This window comes from Artemia franciscana, chromosome 12, assembly GCF_032884065.1.
Source record: "Artemia franciscana chromosome 12, ASM3288406v1, whole genome shotgun sequence".
Classification (NCBI taxonomy): Eukaryota; Metazoa; Arthropoda; class Branchiopoda; order Anostraca; family Artemiidae; genus Artemia; species Artemia franciscana.
In genome coordinates, this window is record NC_088874.1 from 2258473 (window position 1) to 2282905 (window position 24433).

Genomic DNA, 24433 nt, shown 5'->3' on the forward strand with positions numbered 1-24433 from the left:
ATATGATTTAATTTTTAATGGATAGTTCGATATCAACGTCTAAATAATTTTCATGATCTTTCCATTTTCTTTGATCTTTCCATAGCTTTGTCAAATTTTTGAAATTTTCTTTTGAAGATCAGCTGCTTAAGAATCAAAACTCTTAGGTGCATTTCACCTTTAAAATCAATAATGATAACGATTTTCTTTCCATAGTTATCTGTAACACAACATTGCTTTAATCCTGTATTTCATTCCAATGAGTAAATCTTCTTTCCTAATAGTTTGATTATATTTATTTTCCATTTTCATTTTGCTTAAAAGTATCTCCATTTCTTAGTAAAAAATTAAAAATAAATTTGCAAATCAAAAGTAATTTAAATATTAACATCCCATTAGTGTATAACTCTAAACAAATCTCCGTTGGTTTAACTGATTCAAGCGCTTAACTCGGATTTTTCAGGTTCCGGCTTCAAGAGCAGTTGCCTCCAAACTTTTAGTGGTTGTGTTTGTCAAATGAAATACAAAAAGATTGTAAAAACTATCCTTCTAGGCCAGCATGGGCTTCATTTACTCTTCAGTTATGACAAGGTTCTCCCCTTGAAATTAAGAGTCTTAAAAAATACATTTACGGAGATGATGGTGGTATCCATTTACAATGTCTCAACGAAACATCTATCAGTCGATGGTTCTCTTCGTCATCATCAATGGAAAAGTAAAACAAGAATAAAAAAAAAATATCTCTTGAAGCACCTCTGATAATGTCCTGAAAAAAATATATTATTAATGCAGTGGACAAGGCCCCTACACTAAAACCCTACTAAAATACTGTTCGTATTGTTAGGCTTTATTGAAAAAACAAAGGGGCAAAATTTCAAGTTACACTAGAAAGCACAATGGGTCAACATAAATATCGCTACGTGAACCTAAAAACATCTTATTTCCAAAACGTAGATTTATTCTCCGAAAGAACGCATCCTTTTTAGGGCCAGCAAGGGCAGCATTGGTCAAGACCCTTTATTAACGAGAAATGAATGCAAGGGTAAAAAAAATTTTTTTAGGATGGGTAAAACTCCTTCCCTCTCACTGAACATGGCCTCTGGCGTCCTGCTTTTTTTTATTGAAGAAACGGTAGTTCTTGTTTAGATAAGCGTACTTGGTTTTGAAAAGTAAACCCTCTAAATGATCTACTTTCCTCAAAGCATTTATTTTGAAAAGTTAATTTTTCATTTTGAAAGGTAATCAAACAGTTCGTGGTAATGAACTCTAGTAAGGAGCGACCCGGCTCAATAGTAACCAAAAGTCTAAAAAATGGAATTTTGGTACCAATAGCTACTACATCAAAAGAATTGCATTTTAATGCTGATTTTAAATATATAAGTTTCATCAAGTTTAGTATTACCCATCAAAAGTTACGAGCCTGAGAAAATTTGCGTTATTTTAGAAAATAGGGGCAAACACCTCCTAAAATTCATAGAATCTTAACGAAAATCACACCATCAGATTCAGCGTATCAGAGAACCCTACTGTAGAAGTTTCAAGCTCCTATCTACAAAAATGTGGAATTTTATATTTTTTGCCAGAAGGCAGATCACGGATGCGTGTTTATTATTTTTTTTTTCCCAGGGGTCATCGTATCGACCCAGTTGTCCTAGAATGTTGCAAGAGGGCTCATTCTAACGGAAATGACAAGTTCTAGTGCCCTTTTTAAGTGACAAAAAAAATTGGAGGGCACCTAGGCCCCCTCCTACGCTAATTATTTTCTCAAAGTCAACGGATCAAAATTCTGAGATAGCCTTTTTATTCAGCGTAGTCGAAAAACCTTATAACTATGTCTTTGGGGACGACTTACTCCCCAACAGTCCCCGTGGGAGGGGTTACAAGTTCAAAACTTTGACCAGTGCTTACATATAGTAATGGTTATTGGGAAGTAAACAGGCGTTTTCAGGAGGATTTTTTGGTTGAAGGCAGGGGTTGAGAAGAGGGGGATATGCTGGGGGAACTTTCCATCGAGGAATTTGTCATGGGGGAAGAAATCTTCCATAAAGGGAGCGAAGGATTCAATAGCATTACTTAAAAAAAACAATGAAAAAGTTTTTTTTCAGCTGGAAGTAAGCAGCAGCATTAAAACTCAAAACGAACAGAAATTATTACCCATATAAGGGGCTCACCTTCTTCTAATACCTCGCTCTTTATGCTAAAGTATTTTTAGTAATTTCAACTATTAATTCTGCGGCTTTTGCGATTCAGGGGTCATTCTTAATGAATTAGGACAAAATTGAAGCTTTAGTGTAAAGAGCGAGGTACTGACGAGGGGGCAAACCCCCTCATATAGATAGATAGATAGATAAGTGCATTTCAAAAACCCGTGGGCCATATACACAAAAATATAAATAAATAACAAACAAGCAAGGAAATTAACAACAGTACGAACACGCACAAAAAACAGAATTCAACGCAAAAAGTACCTAATCTAACTACAAAAGAAATTAATCATATAAAGCTTTTTCTTCTTATTAAATATTTATATATGTATACTCCCACTCAAAATATTGTGGTTGGGTTACTATTTTGTAGAATACCCAGAAGCATCAAATTAACCCCATGCAAATAAATTTCCCGTAAATCCAAGAGCACCGGAAATTTCTGGAGAAAATGATCCAAGTCTTCATCATCATCTTTACAAAGGGGACAAACATACCGCCTATCAGGACCAACTATCATTTTATTTTTGTCGAACGTTTTTTGCCTGTTCTGGATTGGAAGACAATTTGCCCTAAGCTGAATCCAACGACGTAGAATCATAGCCGGTAAGTTAAATTTAAAATAAACTTCCTCCCCAAAACTAGGTTTTGCCTGATTATAATGTTGCAGGGTTGTATAATCAAAAACCAGCCCTTGCCAATAATGAATTTCCTGACACTCTAATATAAATCATACCTGGCTTTCTAAATTTGTTGGTACATCACGAGAGCAAAGACCATTATTCCATATATGTAATAAAAACATAAGAATACATAAGTTCTTAACGTAAGCTAATTTATAAGTTACGTATATCTTTTACTTATAAAAAGATTAAAAGTTCTAAAAAAAATAAAAGATTAATAAAAGATTACTAAAAGAAAATTACTCTAATAAAAGATTACTTATAAAAATTAAAAGTTCTAGTTGCCTTTTTAATTAACCGAAAATCGGAGGGCAACTAGGCTTCCTCCCCCGCTCTTTTTTTCTCAAAATCATTCCATCAAAATTATGAGAAAGCCATTTAGCCAAAAAAAAAAAAAAATATACAAATTTCGTTTTAATAATTCCTCTGCGGAGAGCCAAAATCAAAACATGCATTGATTCAAAACCGTTCAGAAATTAAATAAAAAAAAAACAAGTTTTTTAAATGAAAGTAAGGAGCGACATTAAAACTTAAAACGAACAGAAATTACTCCGTATATGAAAGGGGTTTTCCTTCTCAACGCCCCGCTCTTTACGCTAAAGTTTTTTTACTGTTTTAAAATGTAGAGTTAAGACAAAGAGCCAAACTTTAGCATAAAGAGCGGGGCGTTGAGAAGGAAAAGCCCTTTTCATATACGGAGCAATTTCTGTTCGTTTTAAGTTTTAATGTCGCTCCTTACTTTCATTTAAATAACTTGTTTTTTTATTTATTTAATCTATTACAAAGACGGACGAGACGCATAACCATGAAAGAAATCAAAAGAGCGGTTAAAATTTGATTTGGAAAAGAAGTGATCCCATGACTGATCTGTCAGACGAGAACAAGGTGAACTAAGCTCGCAACTAAACTAAGACGCTCAAAAGAGCGTCTAATCATAAGAAACTAAGAAAGCTAATCATAAAGAAATCATAAGAAATCATAAATCATAAATCATAAATCATAATCATAAAGAAATCATAAAGCTAATCATAAGAAAGATCAAAAGAGCGGTTAAAATTTGATTTGGAAAAGAAGTGATCCCATGACTGATCTGTCAGACGAGAACAAGGTGAACTAAGCTCGCAACTAAACTAAGACGCTCAAAAGAGTGTCTAATCATAAGAAACTAAGAAAGCTAATCATAAAGAAATCATAAGAAATCATAAATCATAAATCATAATCATAAAGAAATCATAAAGCTAATCATAAGAAAGCTCAAAAGAGCGGTTAAAATTTGATTTGGAAAAGAAGTGATCCCATGACTGATCTGTCAGACGAGAACAAGGTGAACTAAGCTCGCAACTAAACTAAGACGCTCAAAAGAGCGTCTAATCATAAGAAACTAAGAAAGCTAATCATAAAGAAATCATAAGAAATCATAAATCATAAATCATAAATCATAATCATAAAGAAATCATAAAGCTAATCATAAGAAAGCTCAAAAGAGCGGTTAAAATTTGATTTGGAAAAGAAGTGATCCCATGACTGATCTGTCAGACGAGAACAAGGTGAACTAAGCTCGCAACTAAACTAAGACGCTCAAAAGAGCGTCTAATCATAAGAAACTAAGAAAGCTAATCATAAAGAAATCATAAGAAATCATAAATCATAAATCATAAATCATAATCATTAAGAAATCATAAAGCTAATCATAAGAAAGCTCAAAAGAGCGGTTAAAATTTGATTTGGAAAAGAAGTGATCCCATGACTGATCTGTCAGACGAGAACAAGGTGAACTAAGCTCGCAACTAAACTAAGACGCTCAAAAGAGCGTCTAATCATAAGAAACTAAGAAAGCTAATCATAAAGAAATCATAAGAAATCATAAATCATAAGTCATAAATCATAATCATAAAGAAATCATAAAGCTAATCATAAGAAAGCTCAAAATTTGATTCAGAAAAGAAATGAATAAAAAGTCGTCTAGAAAGGCAGTATGCTGCTATCTTCTACTTCTAAAGTGAAATGAAGGGTAAAATCGGAAGTATTAAGATGAGTAAAGGAAGAGTTAATTGACGCCTCTCCATGATCACAGAAATGACATCATTCACAAACCGGCCCACGAACCGGTGTTTCCCAGGAAAAGTTTTCAAAGCAGATGTTTCGATAGATTCTATATAAAAAGTGGCGAAAATAGGTGAAAGGCTCGTACCCATTAGTGGATCCATTATTTGGACGACAAATTAATTATTATATAGGAAATATAAGGCAGCACTATTACAAAGATGGACGAGAAGCATAATCAAACAGTTCGTGGTAACGAACTGTAGTAAGGAGTGACCCGGCTCAATAGTAGCCAAAACTCTAAAAAATGGAATTTTGATACCAATACCTACATCAAAAGAATTGCATTTTAATGCTGATTTTAAATATATAAGTTTCATCAAGTTTAGTCTTACCCATCAAAAGTTACGAGCCTGAGAAAATTTTTGTTATTTTAGAAAATCGGGGGAAACGCCCGCTAGAAGTCATAGAATCTTAGAAGTCAAAAATCACACCATCAGATTCAGCGTATCAGAGAACCCTATTGTAGAAGTTTCAAGCTCTTATCTACAGAAATGTGGAATTTTGTATTTTTTGCCAGAAGGCAGATCACGGATGCGTGTTTATTTGTTTTTTGTTTTTTTTTCCCAGGGGTGATCGTATCAACCCAGTTGTCCTAGAGTGTCGCAAGAGGGCTCATTCTAACGGAAATGAAAAGTTCTAGTGCCCTTTTTAAGTGACCAAAAAAATTGGAGGGCACCTAGGCCCCCTCCCACGCTAATTATTTTACCAAAGTGAACGGATCAAAATTCTGAGATAGCCATTTTATTCAGCGTAGTCGAAAAACCTTATAACTATGTCTTTGGGGACGACTTACTCCCCCACAGTCCCCATGGGAGGGGCAACCGATGCTTTGACCAATGCTTAGATATAGTAATGGGTATTGGGAAGTGTACAGGCGTTTTCAGGAGGATTTTTTTGGTTGGGGGAGGGGTTGAGAAGAGGGGGATATGCTGGGGGAACTTTCCATCGATAATTTGTCATGGGGGAAGAAAATCTCCATGAAGGGAGCGCAGGATTTACTAGCATTATTTAAAAAAAAACAATGATAAAATAAATATGAAAAAGTTCTTTCAGCTGGAAGTAAGGAACAGCATTAAAACTTAAAACAAACAGAAATTATTACCCATTTGAGGGGCTCACCTCCTCCTAATGCCTCGCTCTTTACGTTAAAGTATTTTTAGTAATTTCAACTGTTTATTCTACGGCTTTTGTGATTCTGGGGTCATTGTTAATGAATTGGGACAAAATTTAAGCTTTAGTGTAAAGAGCGAGGATCTGACAAGGGGGCGAACCCCCTCATATACGTAATAAAAATATGAGAATACAAAAGTTCTTTACGTAAGCTAATTTATAAGTTACGTAAATCTTTTACTAATAAAAATATTCGTAAAAAATTAAAAGTTCTAGTTGCCTTTTTAATTAACCAAACAATCGGAGGGCAGCTAGGCTTCCTCCCCCGCCCTTTTTTTTCTCAAAATCATTCGATCAAAATTATGAGAAAGCCATTTAGCCAAAAAAAAAAAAAAAAAAAAAAATGCAAATTTCGTTTTAATTATTCCTCTGCGGTGAGCCAAAATCAAAACATCCATTGATTCAAAAACTTTCAGAAATTAAATAAAAAAAACAATTTTTTTTTTAACTGAAAGTAAGGAGCGACATTAAAACTTAAAACGAACAGAAGTTACTTCGTATATGAAAGAGGCTGCTTCCTCATCAACGCCCCGCTCTTTACGCTAAAGTTTTTTACTGTTTTAAAAAGAAGAATTGAGAGACAGAGTCAAACTTTAGCGTAAAGAGCGTGGCGTTGATGAGGAAGCAGCCTATTTCATATACGAAGTAATTTCTATTCGTTTTAACCTTTAATGTCGCTCCTTACTTTCAGTTAAAAAAACTTGTTTTTTTTATTTAATCATAAAAGAAATCAAAAGAGTGGTTAAAATTTGATTCCGAAAAGAAGTAATCCCATGACCGATCTGTCAACCGAGAATAAGGTAAACTAAGCTCATCAATGTCAAAACTGAAAAGTGGAGGATTAAATGGCAATGCTTAAGTAAAAATAAAGCTTTTTAATGAAAATACAGAGGAACGTTAAAACTTCATAAAATACTGAAATTCTCCTGTATGCGATTAAACAGGCCCTCCTTAACCACCAGATCTTTATGTTAAAACCTATATTTCTGGGCCAATTCCTTAAGGACTGCTCAAACACAAGTATCGTCTAGTTTGAAAAGGAAGTATTTTTAAAGCACTGTAAGACTTTAGCGTAAAGAGCAAGAGTTTATAAGAGGACAGACCCCTCATGCACAAAATAATTTCTTTTTGTTCAAAGCTTTTTCTTTTTTTTTCGCTTAAATTTTTAGTGATTCAATATATTTAAGAAGTAAATAGCTTTACTCTCTCTCTCTCCCTCCTCTCTCTCTCTCTCTCCCCCTCCCTCCCTCTCTCTCTCTCTCCCTCTATCTCTCTCTCTCCCTCTCTCTCTCTCTCTCCCTCTCTCTCTCTCTCTCTCTTTCTCTCTCTCTCTCTCTCTCTCCGGTGATGCATGCCTGGCTACATCACCGTAATGTATCTCATTCATCATTTTCTGAGTTGAGCTATGTAACATGTTCAAGCTTAATTTAAAAATCTACAAATCAGAGGGAAATTCAATGTGGACTTTGTGCAGTGAGCAAAAAAAATTCTTTAGTTATTCATTGGCTGAAAAATACTTTCGTTTGTGTTTTTCTTTTTATTTTCTTCAGCATTTTCATTCTTAATATTTTCCTTGTTTAAAATAAAGAATGAAAAAAGTGAAGAGAACGGAAAGATAAAAACAAACTAGAACTCTTCCCAATGAGCTAATAACCGATAATTTTTCGTCTGGTCACTTAATGAAAAACGATTCCAAAAATTATTCGTTTTTCACTTCTCGTCTGTTATCATTTTGTTTTCTTTAGTTATTTCGTTCTTCGTTTTTTCGTACAAATCCAGGCGTATGAATAAACAATATTAGTTTTAAGACTGATTCCGATGATTTAATATGTATTGCCACAGGAGTAATATACAAATGGAGACAGAAGCAAAAGCGAAAAGGAAGGAGTTTTACGAAATGAAAGAGTTTTGGTAAATATCCTCATAATTCATCGTAATATAGAGCCATAAATACTATCTTCCGACATCAGCTTAAAACTTATTTCCTTTCCTAAGAAGGGATCTTTGCCCAGCAGAATATTATGTTGTCACCACATGTCACTGAAAACAGTAACTTCCCTGAAATCATCTAATGATTTTTATCGTTAAAGTATTGTTTTCTTAGTACATAAATAACACCAAAGAGAGAGAAAAAATCCATTTAATAGGGAAAGTGACTTGAAATATGTTTTTACCGCATTTTTTATCAAATGCGATAAATCACTTGGTTTATTCAATCTAATATAGTTTGAACGAATTCAACATGAAGTTTGTTTTGTTAAGCTGTTGGAAAAATTATTACTACTAATCAATAAGCATTCATTATATTCAGTTATTGTTGTAGACATCTTAATTTTGTTTAAAATATTTCAATTAATCTTGAATTCAGATTATTTAATGACTTAAAGTGGTTCTTCAGAAGCTAAACGATAAATAAACGTAGGCTCATAGAAATACAAAATGAGGATGGGGGCTTAGGGATCATATCCCAATTTATTCTGGTATTTCTGAGCACTTCTTATTCAAACTATTAGATAAAGTATTTTTTTAACAAAGTGACATACAAGTTCAATCTAACATTGTTTTTTCTCTTTCAACTAGAAAAGTTAATTTTTTCATATTTTCGTTATAAGAAGATCACAATTAAAAACACTTATCTATTTTAGTAAAACCAAAAAAACATTTTTGCCCTTAGGGGTTGAAGAGAGAGGCTGCTCAACTTTTATTTGTGACAATTTCTCTCTACTTTAAGATTCGTTTGTTCATTTATTGTAATTTATTTTTGTTTTCAGCTTCGCTTAATTTAATTAAAGAAATGACTTTCATGACTTTATTTCAGCTAATATTGGGTTTCTGCTAACGCTCTTTAGTTTCTTTTAAAAAAAAAAAAAATAATTATGAGGAACAGTTCTAAATGTTAGTTTAATCCTATATTGGTTTCCGTTTTGGTAAAAATCTGAAACGCAATCCCAGTGACCCTTTAATAGTACCACTGTACCGAGTACCACTGTACCAAATAATACCAAGTAACCCCATTATCAGAATCCGTACTGGTAAAAATCTGAAACGCAATTCAAGTGACCACTGAATAGTACTATTTACAAAATAACTTATGAGGAAATATTGCTACCAACCATGAATTTTATTTCTTATGGTGAAAATACAATCTTAGCCTCTTAAAATAGTTTGAAAGGATAAAGTTTTGTTTTGTGTTATAGAGCTAGAATTTTCTATAACCTGATTCACAGTCCTTATAAGAACTCTGCTTCTCTGATTTCATCGGCCAGTCATCAATCCAATCGGACTGAGTAAAAATGGATCGTTAAATTTTATTGACGATATTGGTCAGACTTTGAGTCTCTTTAACATCAGGTGATGATCCTCTGCGTTTACGCTGAGGAACTTTACGACCAGACGCAAAAAGTCCTGACCGAAAGGTCAAATTCCGATAAACGCAATTTTAGATCAAAAGGTTCTCTATACCATTGGTCTATCTGTTCTTGAAGTTAATACTGTGACATCTGAACAGGAAAATATCCAGTTGTTGCAGATAGCTGTATCAGTGAGCATCCAAAAGATTATTGCGCGCCGTTTCTGGGTCCGAAGTTGTGAGTAGTTTTTGGCCGGGAAGGTTCAACCCACGATCTGTCTTTGTCACTCCAACGTCTACAATTGTGATTTAGTATAGTTCCCGCGTATGTTTAGGCTAAGTATATAATGCCATTGTCGAGCCATTTGACAACAGCTTTGACAGAGTAAACACAAAGGGGGTTTTAGGAGGATAAAGGGGGCACTCGCCCTAGGTGCATAAATTTTAGAGGCATAAAATTTAAAATAAATTTTGCAATCTTTGATATTTATTTCTATTAAAACAAAATAGAGGGTGCAGTTGGTGGAAGGAAAAGCAAATTGAACCCGATGTTTACATTTCCCCCTTAGTTTCATCATTATTTCTTGAAAATGAAAGTAAGCATTAACAAAAGTAAAATATCACAATGAATTAGGTCCCATTCAGTCGTTCCATGGACTCCGAGATATTAAAGCAATTCAATACTAACACATCTCCTTAAAGAAACCGATAGATATAATAGAATTAATTATGCAATACATGTATAAAGGGGTCTTTCTAAACGAAAGGGTTGCCTATCAAGCATTATTAGGCACTGCAGTATCGGTATACAGTAATGGTATGCTGTTTACCCTAGACCTTAGATCCTCCAAAGCCAGAAATGGCGCATAGGGCGTCTACAAAACCTCGCTAGACATCATGGAGCTGAGCTACAGCCACGACATCTTCCCACTGTGGTTGAAGGTAAATCTCCCTCTACTTAGATCCTATTCATACTTCTGTCGCAAGGTCGACCTCTTTTGTGTCTTCCTTCAAGACAACACTCATAAAATGTACATAGAAAACGATCCTATTGTATATGAAGGATGTTGCTAAGGTAAGTTCATCTCCTGCATTTCAGAAGGTCCGTAACTAATGTTAGACTGGTTCATTGGTGAATTTTAATGTTCTTGCATTTTCCTGCCCCTTAAATTTCAGTATTCTTCTAAATTGCATCTTTTCAAAGGCCAACATACAATTCTCCAACTGGACATTAGTTTCTAGCATTTGCTTGCATAGAGGACAATAAAAATCCTGTTGCCATTCATGAGGCGGAGCTTATAGTGTATAGAGCATTTCCTACTGCACTAGATTGATCTCAACTTATTAATGCCAATATAGCTTGTCCAACACTCCTCTTGATTTTGTTGGCTATTCCACCATTATAAACAATCCAACTTCAAAGGTGCTTAAATTCTTAAACTGTTAAATTGCTTTGTTTTTCCATTTCAGCGTCAGCGGAGAGTCAAATTTAGCATGCAATATATCTTACTGACATTCGCTATTAGCCCTGCTTTTTCGGATTTTTCATTTTGTGGCGCCGAGTAACAGCTGCAGTCGCTATTTTGCTTTTAGACTGCCTCAGAGTATAGTCCATCACAAACAGAAGTGAGGGTAGGACACGTCCCTTTTTGACACCACACATCATCTTGAAGAACCCGTATCCCATTTTTTTGTGCACACGCAACATTCACTATCTTCATAGGGTGCGATTATCGTGTTAACTAGTTTATCAGGTATTCTGTATTAATTCCAGATATTCCCTAAATAATTCGATCGACAGAATCGAATGCCTTTTCAAAATCAATGAAGAACATGTATATTGTATTTTTTTCCACATTCCCTGGACTCTCCAACCGTTAGTCTGAGAATGAAAATAAGATTAGAGCTTGTTCAATGGTGTTACCAACAATGGTGTTCGATGGTGACCTGGTGTTACCAACCAGGTCGAAAGCTGTGTTGCTATTTCCTGAGGTGCTATTTTAGAGCTATTCCTAGTCGTTAAAATATGACTGCGGCTAGTATTTTACCAGGCAAAGATGTTGAGTTGATGCCCCTCCAGCTGCTACAGATTAACGTATCGCCCTTGTTGAAAAGTTCTACCAGTATGCAAGAGGCATATAGGTAGAACGTCCTTTTTGAAAAGTTCTACCGGTATGCCCCTGGTCCAATCTTTTGGGACACTTTCGCTACTCTGGATGATCAGTAAGAGAGTAGTCCTAATAGTTATGTAGTCTCTAAGAGATGTCTTCAGTATCTCTGCCATAGTCCTATCGCCTTCAGATACATGCCTATTATTGATCTTTTTCACTGCTGTCATTATTTCTTTGGTGCTGTGAGGTCAGGACATACACTAATTAGTAAGAGAAGTCAGACAGACTGTGGACCAAAAGTGACTAAATGATTTAGTGTTAATAAGCATAGGACGCAAAGCATTAGAAGCAATCAATTGGGGCAAGATAGTTAATTATTTTGGCAGAGGCTAAAGTAATAAAAGTCAGATCTGAATAAATGAAAATTATTATCGGTAAATTAAGATTGGGTTAAAATTTGACCTGAAAATTCTAGGAGACAGAGGGGGGGGGGGTTTACTAATCAAGATTTTGCCCCGGTTGTAACAGATGCCAGAAAAGTCACCGAGTGAATACCTGTTGCATAAACATGGGTCGAACCCTTTTATTACTTCTTCAATTCCCCATCTGAGATGAGGAGGATGCCCTTCAAACGTGCTTTGTGACATGTTTAAACAGAAAAAAACTTTCAATTAAAAGAAACACATCGGCCTCAGAATCAAAACAAAATTGATCATCTCATTCATTTACTGAGGCAATGAGCTTATAAGCCGTAGAACTATGTTTCAAGGGGAAAATTTGATTGTGATGATAATTTTGCTATCCAATTCTTGATTATAAAGAACAAAAAATGGAACTTTCAGGTCTCCTATCACGAAAAAGACAAATTTCCTGTGTTCTGTACCCTAGGTTCTTGTTTTTTTTTTGTTTCTTTTTTTTTTGTCACCAGGGGTGATCGTATCAGACCAGTAGACGTAAAATGTCAGGAAAAGTGTTTTTTCAAAGAAAACATTGAGTTGCAGTACCTTTTTTAAGATCCGATGAATCTGAGGGAGACTTATACCCCTCTCATATTATTTATATGCCTTATACATTTCAGCGATCTATGGTGTTGCCTTCAAATTTCAAGATAACTATTTTCCTTAAAAAGGTCAGAATATAATTTTCTTTAAAAAAGTAATAAGAGTGACAGGTTTATTAATCGATTTTAATGATTGGTCATGCCGTGTGGAAAAAACTCGAATGAACTCTTATTTAGCAAAATTGCAATCAAATTGTTTTCACATGACAGTGAAATATATTTATTTATTATTTAAGCTTAGAATCAACAGAAACTATCCGATAAGTGAGGGGAGCACAGAACTCTAAAATCTCGCTCTTTGTGCGGAGGTCTAGGTGCTGCTTTATTTAGAATTAAATAAAAAAAAACAATTTAACGGGAAGTAAGGAGCGATATTAAAACTTAAAACGAACAGAAATTACTTCGTATATGAAAGGGCTGCTTCCTCATCAACACCCCGCTCTTTACGCTAAAGTTTGTCTCTTTCTCTTAATTCTACTTTTTAAAACAGTAAAAAACTTTAGCGTAAAGAGCGGGGCGTTGATGAGGAAGCAGCCCTTTCATATACGAAGCAATTTGTGTTCGTTTTAAGTTTTAATGTCGCTCCTTACTTCCCGTTAAAAAACTTGTTTTTTTTTATTTAATTTCTGAACGTTTTTGAATCAATGCATGTTTTGATTTTGGCTCTCCGCAGGCGAATAATTAAAACGAAATTTGCATACTTATTTTTTTGGCTAATTGGCTTTCTTGTAGTGTTGATTGAGTGATTTTGAGAAAAAAAGAGCGGGGTAGGAGGCCTAGTTGCCCTCCGATTTTTTGGTTACTTAAAAAGGCAACTAGAACTTTTAATTTTTTACGAATGTTTATTAGTAAAAGATATACGTAACTTATAAATTATCTTACGTAACAAACTTATTCTCATGTTTTTATTAAGTATATGAAGGGATTCACCCCCTCGCCAGTACCTCGCTCTTTACACTAAAGCTTAAATCTTGTCCCAGTTTCTTAAGAATGACCCCTGAATCACAAAAGCCGTAGAATAAATAGTTGAAATTACTAAAAATGCTGTAGCGTAAATAGCGAGGTATTAGGAGGAGGTGAGCCCATCATACACGTAATAATTTCTGTTCGTTTTAAGTTTTAATGTTTCTCCTTACTTTCAGTTGAAAAAACTTTTTCATATTTATATTTTCATTATTTTTTTTAAATAATGCTAGAAAATCCTGCTCTCCCTTCATGAAACTTTTCTTCCCCCATGACAAATGCCTCTAAGGAAATTTCCCCCAATATATCCCCCTCTTCTCAACCCCCCTCAACCTAAAAATCCCCCACAAAACGTCTGTACTCTTCCAAATAATCATTACTATATGTAAGCACTGGTCAAAGTTTGTAACTTGTTGCCCCTCCCACGGGGACTGTGGGGGAGTAAGTCGTCCCCAAAGACATAGTTATAAGGTTTTTTGACTACGCTGAATAAAATGGCTATCTCAGAAGTTTGATCCGGTGACTTTGGGAAAATAATTAGCGTGGGAGGGGGCCTAGGTGTCCTCCAATTTTTTGGTCGCTTTAAAAGGGCACTAGAACTTTTCATTTCCGTTAGAATGAGCCCTCTCGCAAGATTCTCGGGCCACTGGGTCGATACGATCACCTCTGGGAAAAACAACAACAAAAAAACAAACAAATAAACACGCATCCGTGATATGCCTTCTGGGAAAAAATACAAAATTCCAGGTTTTCGTAGATAGGAGCTTGAAACTTCTACAATAGGATTCTCTGATACGCTGAATCTGATGGTGTGATTTTCGTTAAGATTCTGTGACCTATTTTCTAAAATGAGACGAATTTTCTCAGGCTCTTAACGTTTGATAGGTATGATTAAACTTGATGAAACTTATATATTTAAAATCAGCATTAAAATTCGATTCTTTTGATGTAGCTATTGGTATCAAAATTGCATTTTTTAGAGGTTTGGTTACTTTTGACCCGGGTCGCTCCTTACTACAGTTCGTTACCACGAACTGTTTGATATCATCACAGCCTCTCTTATTTTGGAAATTTGGTGTAAAGATTAAAGAGGAGGAAGGAAGTCGTACCCATTTATTGAATAATGTCAGTTAGCTTTAATTTTGCAAGTCTCTTTTTAGTCGCAATGGAAAGTTTTTTTTTTTTTTTTTAATCAGCTCAAAAAGGTTAAAATATTTATTATTTTATTAGTTCTTGGTCTATTGTTGAAATTTGCCCTTAGAATTTCACTCTTAGAAATTATTCCGTTTCCAGTGGGTTTTACTGGAAAATATTACAATTTGATTGCTAAGATAGCAATTTTCTATTTTTAGTGGCTTTCCCTATTTGTGGGTTTCACTCAAAGTCGGACCTGGGCATCGGATCCGGCACTAGTGAGGTTTAAAATTGTTCTTGCAGATTTTTACCATCCTATCTCTCCCATTTGAATCTAATGCAAATATTTTAATCATTAAAAACACAGCGATGACAGGATATTTTTTTTAAAGATTTTACGATTTTCTAAAATTAAATCTGATTGGCACACCCGACACCAAACAACTGATTTCCGTGAGAGCAATTCTAGCAAACCTTCTAGCAAGTGCCAATTCTAGCAGATATTGCTCTGTTCTTGATTCATATCTGTGTAATTTGTCTGTCTTTTTTATTCTCTTACAGTTTTTACATCTAAAATCTTACACAGTAAGATATTCATTATCGCCGTCAGAATGATTGTCCCACAAAGCAAAAAATATAAGTAGCAAACACAGAAGTAAATAGAAAAAACGTTAGAAAAAAAATTGAAATTATAGTCGATTTTGGATCTGACACAATGATCTATTAAGAGTACGGTGAATAATCGGGAACACGAAAGGGGTGGAAATTAAACGATTATTTTACATAGAGAATATATAAACTGGGACGTAGCCAGTGGAGGTTTCAAAGGGGCCTGGATAATTTGGTAAAAATCGTTGAAAGCATAGTTTTAGTTACACAGAAAGAAAGACATTGAGTGCCAAAAGGGTTGCATACTTTAATGCGCATGTACGTGAGAAAGAAGAAAATTGGTCCCCTTAGAATTGCCACAAAGAATCCTATATAATGCTTGGAACCCATATTCATAAATATGAAATTTACACTTAGAACTTCACCCTTAGAATTCATTCCGTTTCAGGTGGGTTTCTTTGGTTGATAAATATTTGCAACTTTATTGGTAAGATTATATAAAAATCATATATTTTGGTGGGCTATGAAAAGGGATGGATATAAGATAAAGGCCAAGGCAGGATGATACCCTTAAACCCCTTTGACTCTTCGAAAAGGCATAAGAAATTTCAATTTGAAACTGAATAAGCCCACTCCAAAGCTCCAACTACCATCCTAGTCACAAAAAGTAGCCGGATGAAAAAAAACAACAAAAAACAATCCAACTCGGGCATGTGGCTGCATAATTAGGCAGCACTAGAACGCTGCTTTTAATGTTCTAATCAAACAGTTTGTGGTAACGAACTACAGTAAGGAGCGGGATTTTGATACGAAAAGTTTCATCAGAAGAATTGAATTTTTATGCTGATTTTAAATATATAAGTTTCATCAAGTTTAGTCTTACCCATCAAAAGTTACGAGCCTGAAAAAATTTGCCTTATTTTAGAAAACAGGGGGAAACATCCCCTAAGAGTCATAGCATCTTAATGAAAATCACACCGTCAAATTCAGCACATCAGAGAATCCTACTGTAGAAGTTCCAAGCTATCTACAAAAACGTGGATTTTTGAATTTTTTGCCAAAAGACAGAGCACGGATGCGTGTTTATTTGTTTGTTTGTTTTGTTTTGTTTTTTCCCCAGGGGTTATCGTATCGACCAAGTGGTCCTAGAATGTCGAGAGAGGGATCTTTCGAATGGAAATTAAAAGATATGGTTCCCTTTGTAAGTGATCAAGAAAATCAGAGGGCACCTAGGCCACTAGGGCACTCCCATGTTCATTTTTTCCCCAAAGTCACTGGCTCAAAATTTTGAGATAGAGATTTTGTTCAGCATAGTTGAAGAACCTAATAACTATGTCTTTTGGGACGACTTAATCCCTCACAGTCCCAAGTGAGGGGCTACAAGTTAAAAATTTCACCATTGTTTACATATAGTAGTGGCTATTGGGAAGTGTACAGACACTTGCAGGTTTTTTTCTGGTTGAGGGGGGATGAGGGGAGGGGGTTATGCAAGAAGAACTTTCCATGGAGGAATTTGTCAGGGAGAAGAGAATTTCCATTAAGGGTTCGCAGGTTTTTTTGCATTTTTTTAAAGAGCAATAAAAAAATAAGTATGAACAAGTTTCTTCAACTGAAAGTAAGGGGCAACTTTAAAACTTAAAAAAAAAACATAAATTATTACGCATATGAGGGGTATATCTCCTCTTAATATCTCGTTCTTTACAATAAAGTAATTTTATTAATTTCAAATACTTATTCTACGGCCTTTGTGATTCAGGGGTCATTCTTAAGGAATTGGAACAAAATTTAAGCTTTAGTGTAGGGATCAAGATATTGATGAGGGGGCGAACCCTCTCATATACATGATAAAAACAAACGAATTTAGAAGTTCGTTACGTAAGTTAATTCACTAGTTACGTATATTTTTACTAATAAAAACTTTCGTAAAATTAAAAGTTCTAGTTGCCCTTTTAAATAACCAAAAAATTGCACGGCAACTAGGCCTACTCCCCCGCTCCTTTTTTTCTCAAAATCGTCCGATCAAAACTTTCAGAAAGCCATTTAGCCAAAAAAAAAATTAAAGTGGAAATTCTGTTTTAATTATTCATGTGCGGAGAGCCAAAATCAAAACATGCATTAATTCAAAAACGTTCAAAAATTAAATAAAAAAACAAGTCTTTTTCAACTGAAAGTAAGGAGCGACATTAAAACTTAAAACGAACAGAAATTACTCCGTATATGAAAAAAATATAAAGTAGAAACAATAGGGAAAATCTTTTCACGACAGCTGAAATCAGTTCTGTGAATATTTCGGCCCTATATCCAAGGGCCGTCTTCAGCACAATACGAGAGATATATGTATATATAAATAAACTTACATTAAATTATGAGAATCAAAACTAAATAATGTTTTTTAAAAACTTTTTTTTTAAAAACAGCCCTAGCATCCTTACTTCAACGAAGTTCAACCAGGAATGACAAAAAGAATGAAGTGAGAATATAAATTCATTCAAACTAAGGATACCAAATTGATTAAGTGCAATTTCTCAGAGCAAAACTCAGGCTACTGATAAGCCCTCAAATATTGTCTATCTTCCGTATATCCCAAAAATCACAACATAAAAATATTTGCACAAAAAATAATCTGTACGTAGTTTTTGCTAATAATTTTAAAATCATTAATTTCTTAAATTCCAGTAAAGGTAAGACCCCAGTTACTCGCCAAAGAGGGGTCTATCAAATACCCTGTGATTGTGGAAATTACTATGTCGGCAGGATCCATCAGAATCTAGAAAAATGGTTACAACAGCATAAAAAAGACATAGACAAGGCATTAATTTCAAATAGTTCCAATAACTCCTTTGATTCTGCTTTAGGTTGGCATATATTTAATAATCTGTCCCACACAATACTTTTTGAAAAATCTTCACTCATCAGTAATGATTTGGGGATAAAACAGGTGGTTCGAGAATCAATCAAAATTAATCTCAAAATAAATAATAATATTTGTCAAACAGTTCGTGGTAACGAACTGTAGTAAGGAGCGACCCGGCTCAATAGTAACAAAAACTCTAAAAAATAGAATTTTGATACCAATAGCTACATCAAAAGAATCGCATTTTAATGCTGGTTTCAAATATATAAGTTTCATCAAGTTTAATTTTACCCATCAAAAGTTACGAGCCTGAGAAAATTTGCATTATTTTAGAAAATAGGGGGAAACACCCCCTAAAAGTCATAGAATCTTAACGAAAATCACACCATCAGATTCAGCGTATCAGAGAACCCTATTGTAGAAGTTTCGATATCCTATCTACAAAAATGTGGAATTTTGCATTTTTTGCCAGAAGGCAGATCACGGATGCGTGTTTATTTGTTTTTGTGTTATTTTTCCCCCAGGGGTGATCGTATCGACCCAGTTGTCCTAGAATGTTGCAAGAGGGCTCATTCTAACGGAAATGAAAAGTTCTAGTGCCCTTTTTAAGTGACCAAAAAAATTGGAGGGCACCTAGGCCCCCTCCCACGCTAAATATTTTCCCAAAGTCAACGGATCAAAATTCTGAGATAGTCATTTTATTTAGCGTAGTCGAAAAACCTTATAACTATGTCTTTGGGGACGACTTACTCCCCCAGAGTCCCCGTGGGAGGGGCAACAAGTTACAAACTTTGACCTGTGCTTACATATAGTAATGGTTATTGGGAAGTATACAGGCGTTTTCAGGAGGATTTTTTTGGTTGGGGGGAGGGGTTGAGAAGAGTGGTATATGCTGGGGGAACTTTCCATCGAGAATTTGTCATGGGAGAAGAAAATTTCTATGAAGGGAGTGCAGGATTTACTAGCATTATTAAAAAAAAAACAATTTAAAAATAAATGTGAAAAAGCTTTTTCAGCTGTAAGTAAGGAACAGCAATAAAACTTAAAACAAACAGAAATTATTACCCATATGAGGGGCTCACCTCCTTCTAATACCTCGCTCTTTACGCTAAAGTATTTTTAGTAATTTCAACTATTTATTCTACGGCTTTTGTGATTCAGGGGTAATTCTTAATGAATTGGGATAAAATTTAAGCTTTAGTGTAAAGAGTGAGGTACTGACGATGGGGCAAATCCCCTCATATATGTAATAAAAACATGAGAATACAAAAGTTCCTTACCTAAGCTAATTTATAAGTTACGTAAATCTTTTACCAGTAAAAAGATTCGTAAAAAATTAAAAGTTCTAGTTGCCTTTTTAATTAACCAAAAAATCGGAGGGCAACTAGGCTTCGTCCCCTGCTCTTTTTTTCTCAAAATCATTCGATCAAAATCATGAGAAAGCCATTTAGCCAAAAAAAAAAAAAAAAAATGCAAATTTCGTTTTGATTATTCCTCTGCGGAGAGCCAAAATCAAAACATGCATTGATTCAAAAACGTTCAGAAATTAAATAAAAAAAGCAAGTTTTTTTAACTGAAAGTAAGGAGCGACATTAAAACTTAAAACGCACAGAAATTACTTCGTATATGAAAGAGGCTGCTTCCTCATCAATGCCCCGCTCTTTACGCTAAAGTTTTTTACTGTTTTAAAAAGAAGAATTGAGAGAAAGAGTCAAACTTTAGCGTAAAGAACGGGGCGTTGATGAGGAAGCAGCCTCTTTCATATACGAAGTAATTTCTGTGCGTTTTAAGTTTTAATGTCGCTCCTTACTTTCAGTTAAAAAAACTTGTTTTTTTTATTTAATTTGAACAGGGACTTAGGGGAATACTCACTAAATTCTTTATATTCAAATTTAATTAAAAATGATCTAACAAAATATAATTAAACAAATTTAATTAAAAATGTATAATAACAAATTTAATTAAAAATGATCTAACAAAATATTTTACTAAACCGATTTATAATAGTATTGAACAAGCTACGAAAAAGGCCTTTGAGACAGGCTGCTAAAAAAGCAGGGTTGGCTCTGAGAAATTGCATTTAATCACTTTGTTCTCTTTAGTTTGAATGAGTTCATATTCTCACTTCATTCTTTTTATCAGTCCAGGTTGAACTTCGTTGAAGTAAGGATGCTAGGGCTGTTTTTAAAAAAGTTTTTAAAAAACATTATTTAGTTTTAATTCTCACAATTTAATGTAAGTTTATTTATATATACAAATTTTCTCTCTTGTTCTCGTATTATGCTGAAGACGGCCCTTGGACATCGGGCCGAAATATTCACAGAACTGATTTCCACTGTCTTGAAAAGATTTTACCTATTGTTTCTACTTTATATTTGTTTGTTATGGAAAGGCAATGTGGTCTTCGTCGCAATTTTACTCCGTATATGAAAGAGGATGTTCCCTCCTCAACGCCCCGCTCTTTACTCTAAAGTTTTTTATTTGAAAAAGTAGAGCTGATAGAAAGAGTCAAATTTCAGCGTAAAGAGCGGGGCGTTGAGGAGGGAACAACCACTCATATAGGGAGTTATTTCTGTTCGTTTTAAGTTTTAATGTCGTTCCTTACTTTCAGTTGAAAAAACTTGTTTTTTAATTAATTTATTGTATAGTATGGTTTAAATGAAAGTACTTGAATAAACAGGAGTCATTGGAGTGAATTATTAAATAGTTTTACTTGGAGTAATTTTATGGAGAGTTATTAGAGTTTTATTTGAGTGAATTTATTAGAAAGTGAGTTTTATTAGAGAGTCATTGACAACTAGGAATTCAACTTAAGCTTGTTTATTATGCATTTAGTATATTACTTTATAATAGTAAAATCATTCGTACTTTTGCTACTCTTTTATTACCATATTACATTAGCTCACTTTTCAACTGGTGCTACCAGCACAAAAGAAATTTACCGAAAAGCTTAATAGTATATCGGATAATTAGAAAAATGTTACCTTTTAATTGCCTTTCTTATTTATAGACGTGCCAGCCGTCGTCTGTTTCTTATTAAAATTATCCAAAAAAGATTTAATTTCTTCGTCACTGAATAATTAGATCCAGTACTTTTACAAAACGTATCAGTTAACTCTATTGCATAACACTTGAATCACTATTCAAAATATAATCTTTTTTCAACACTAGTCTTAGCTGGACGAAGTCTGAATGAATACTGAACCAGTTACAAACCAGTTGTTGATTTTAATGTGCCAACACTCTGAGAGATATGTTATATACGGTTATATATGTTATTAGCTGTTGGGGTGGCGCTTCGTGCCACCCCAACACCTAGTTGGTGGGAGCGCTTCTCTTTGAGAAATTTCTCTTTGAGTGTCATGGTCGTCATTTATATTCCCTGTGTCCCGGTCGTCATTTGTGTCCCGGTGCTTTGTTGATGGTGATTGCTAATCGAACATTCCTTGTGTCCCGGTCGCTTTCTCTTTGAGTTTCCCGGTCGTCATTTATATTCCCTATGTCCCGGTGTCCCGGTCGTCATTTGTGTCCCGATATCCAGGTCTGTAATTTTGTCAGTCGACAAACATGACGTCAGTCGACACACAAACATGACGTCACTCGACACACAGACACACAGACAACTTATTTTTATATATATATATAATATACGGTGGCTTAAATTATGTTTATGTAGGTTTCCCAAAGGGTGTATGTGCAATGTCCTTATAATAGCTTAGGACATTGAGCTGAAACTTTCTGAGTATATTGATGTGGATGTAAAGCTGAATCAGAAGGCACCATGTATGTATTTATGCATGTATGTATTTTTCAATTTATTTGTGTTTTTCTTGTTGGTTTTGATATGTTTATGCTCTATTTTTTTCCTATGGCCCGGCGGCTTTTTTTCAGGTTTTTTCATCCAGGTTGCGAAAAGAAGCAGACCCCAAATTGAAGGATGAGAGAAAGAGCAGGTTTAATGCTGAAGATTGCTGCTTAAGAATGTAGAATAGATTTTTTTCACCTACTGGTTTTAAAGGGTGCAAATATAGATGCTGAAGAAAATACAGCAATACAAAAATACGGTACATGTATCGAAATATCTCTTAGAAAAAGGAATAGACCCTACTCATAAGAGTGTCTTCGATAACAATCGTTTTAGCGACAGGCCCTCAATGGTAAGTGAGATAAATAACGGTGAATACAGATGCAAAAACAGACAACAAAAGCGAAAATAAAATATTTGCAGGAATAGCACAAAAAAAGTAAAAATTAAACCCTAGCCTATCTTAGGCAGCGCGATAGCGCTGCTTAAGTAAATAGCGAAGTGGGCACAATGCATTATTCATTTATTTGCAACAAGGTACTTCATATGAAAGGGGTTGTCGTAGAAACTTTGGATTAAGCTCAAAAGATTGGAAGTTAAAATTTCTAGCGCCCTTTCTAAGAGTCAAAAGTAATTGTAGGGCAACCAGCCTCCCTCCCATGCCCATTAATTTCCCAAACACATCGAATCAAAATTTTGAGATCGTTGTTACGTTCAGCATAATTAAAATGTCCAATAACTATATCTGCGGGGATATCAACCCCCAACAGCCCTTGGAGCAAGGAATGTAAGTTATACGATTTGCCCCTTGTTTATATTAATTAAAAAAAACTTTCCAAGTAAGAAAGTGTTTCAAAGAAAATTAAAGGGGTATATTAAATTTAAGGCCAGCAGAAATAAATTCCTGTAATATTTCAAACTCATAACATCTCATTAACGTCTTCACTGATCCCACCGTCTTTACTAATAATACTGCTAAGGTAAGTGAAGCTGCCCACCTGATCAATCTTTTCGTTATCCTACGTCACCTTTTCATCTTCAATTATTCCTAGCCTTAGTGACTTTGCCTCTTTAAAATTAATTTTCAAACCTATTATACCACCCTGAACTAGCAAAACCTCTAAAAGTTTGTTCATTTTGCTCAAACTTTCATGTAGGATGCTTAAATCATCAACATAATCTAAGTCCAGGAGAGTTTTTCCTCCCCATGTGATTCCGTGGTCTTCCATTGCTTTTTCCTATACCTCGTAAGACCAAGTCCATCAAAACGATCCTTATAAAGAACCCTGCTTAGCTCTTGATCTAACTAAATGAAAAACAAGTTTTTTTCAACCTAAAGTAAGGAGCAGCATAAAAACTTTAAAACAAACAAGATTCATTACGTATATTTGGGTTTGCCCCCCTAGTCAATATCTCACTCTTTAGGCTAAATTTCAAATTTTGTTCCAATTCTTTAAGAATGACGCCTGAATTACAAATCGGTTTAATTAGAATAGATAAATCTTTTGAAAGTACTAAAAAAAACTTTAGCGTAAAGAGCGAGATCTTGAGTAGGGGACAAGCCCCCTTATATATACGCAATAATTTTGTTGTTTTTCAGTATTAAGGTCACTCCTTACTCTTAGTTGAAAAAACTTGTATTTTTTTTAAATTTAATATATGATTTTTTTTTAAATTATGCGGCACCCCCTTTATAGAAATGTCCCTTCCCCCGTCAAAACATCCTTCATATAAACGTCTTCCCACGTAATCTCCTATCCCCGACCCCCCAACCAGAAAAAATCTCTCCCGAAAACGTCTGTATGTTTCCCAATAACCAATATAATGGTAAACAATGGGCAAAGCTCATAACTTTCAGCTCTTCCCCCAGGGACTGTAGGAGATTAAGTCATCCTCAAAGACATAGTTATTAGATTTTTGACTATGCTGAACAAAATGGCAATCTTAAAAATTTGATTGGGTGAGTTTGTGAATAAATGAACTTGGGAGGGGGCCTAGTTGCCTTCTAATTATTTTCGTCACTTAAAAAGTACAGTAAAACTTTTAATTTTCGTTCAAATGTGCCCTATCGCGATATTCTAGGACCTCTGGATCGCTAAGTTAATCCCTGAAAAATAAAAATTATATTTACAAAATTAAAAAATAAAAATAAAATTTTCAAAGAATTGATGTCATTATATATCAAATAGTTAATAGTTAATAAGGGTATCAAACAGTTCGTGGTAACGAACTGTAGTAAGGAGCGACCCGGCTCAATAGTAACCAAAACTCTAAAAAATAGAATTTTGGTACCAATAGCTACATCAGAAGAATCGCATTTTAATGCTGATTTTAAATATATAAGTTTCATCAAGTTTAGTCTTACCCATCAAAAGTTACGAGCCTGAGAAAATTTGCGTTATTTTG

At 34.5% G+C, this 24433-nt stretch overlaps 1 long non-coding RNA gene across 1 annotated transcript; it reads right to left on the reverse strand.

Annotated features, from left to right (window-relative positions):
• Nucleotides 1–249: 249 nt before the first annotated feature.
• Nucleotides 250–21403, reverse strand: LOC136033574 (uncharacterized). The gene is made up of 2 exons (XR_010618945.1): nucleotides 21207–21403; nucleotides 250–745 (listed from the first exon to the last, which is right to left on the reverse strand). It is a non-coding gene; the product is annotated as an uncharacterized LOC136033574 (long non-coding RNA).
• Nucleotides 21404–24433: the final 3030 nt, after the last annotated feature.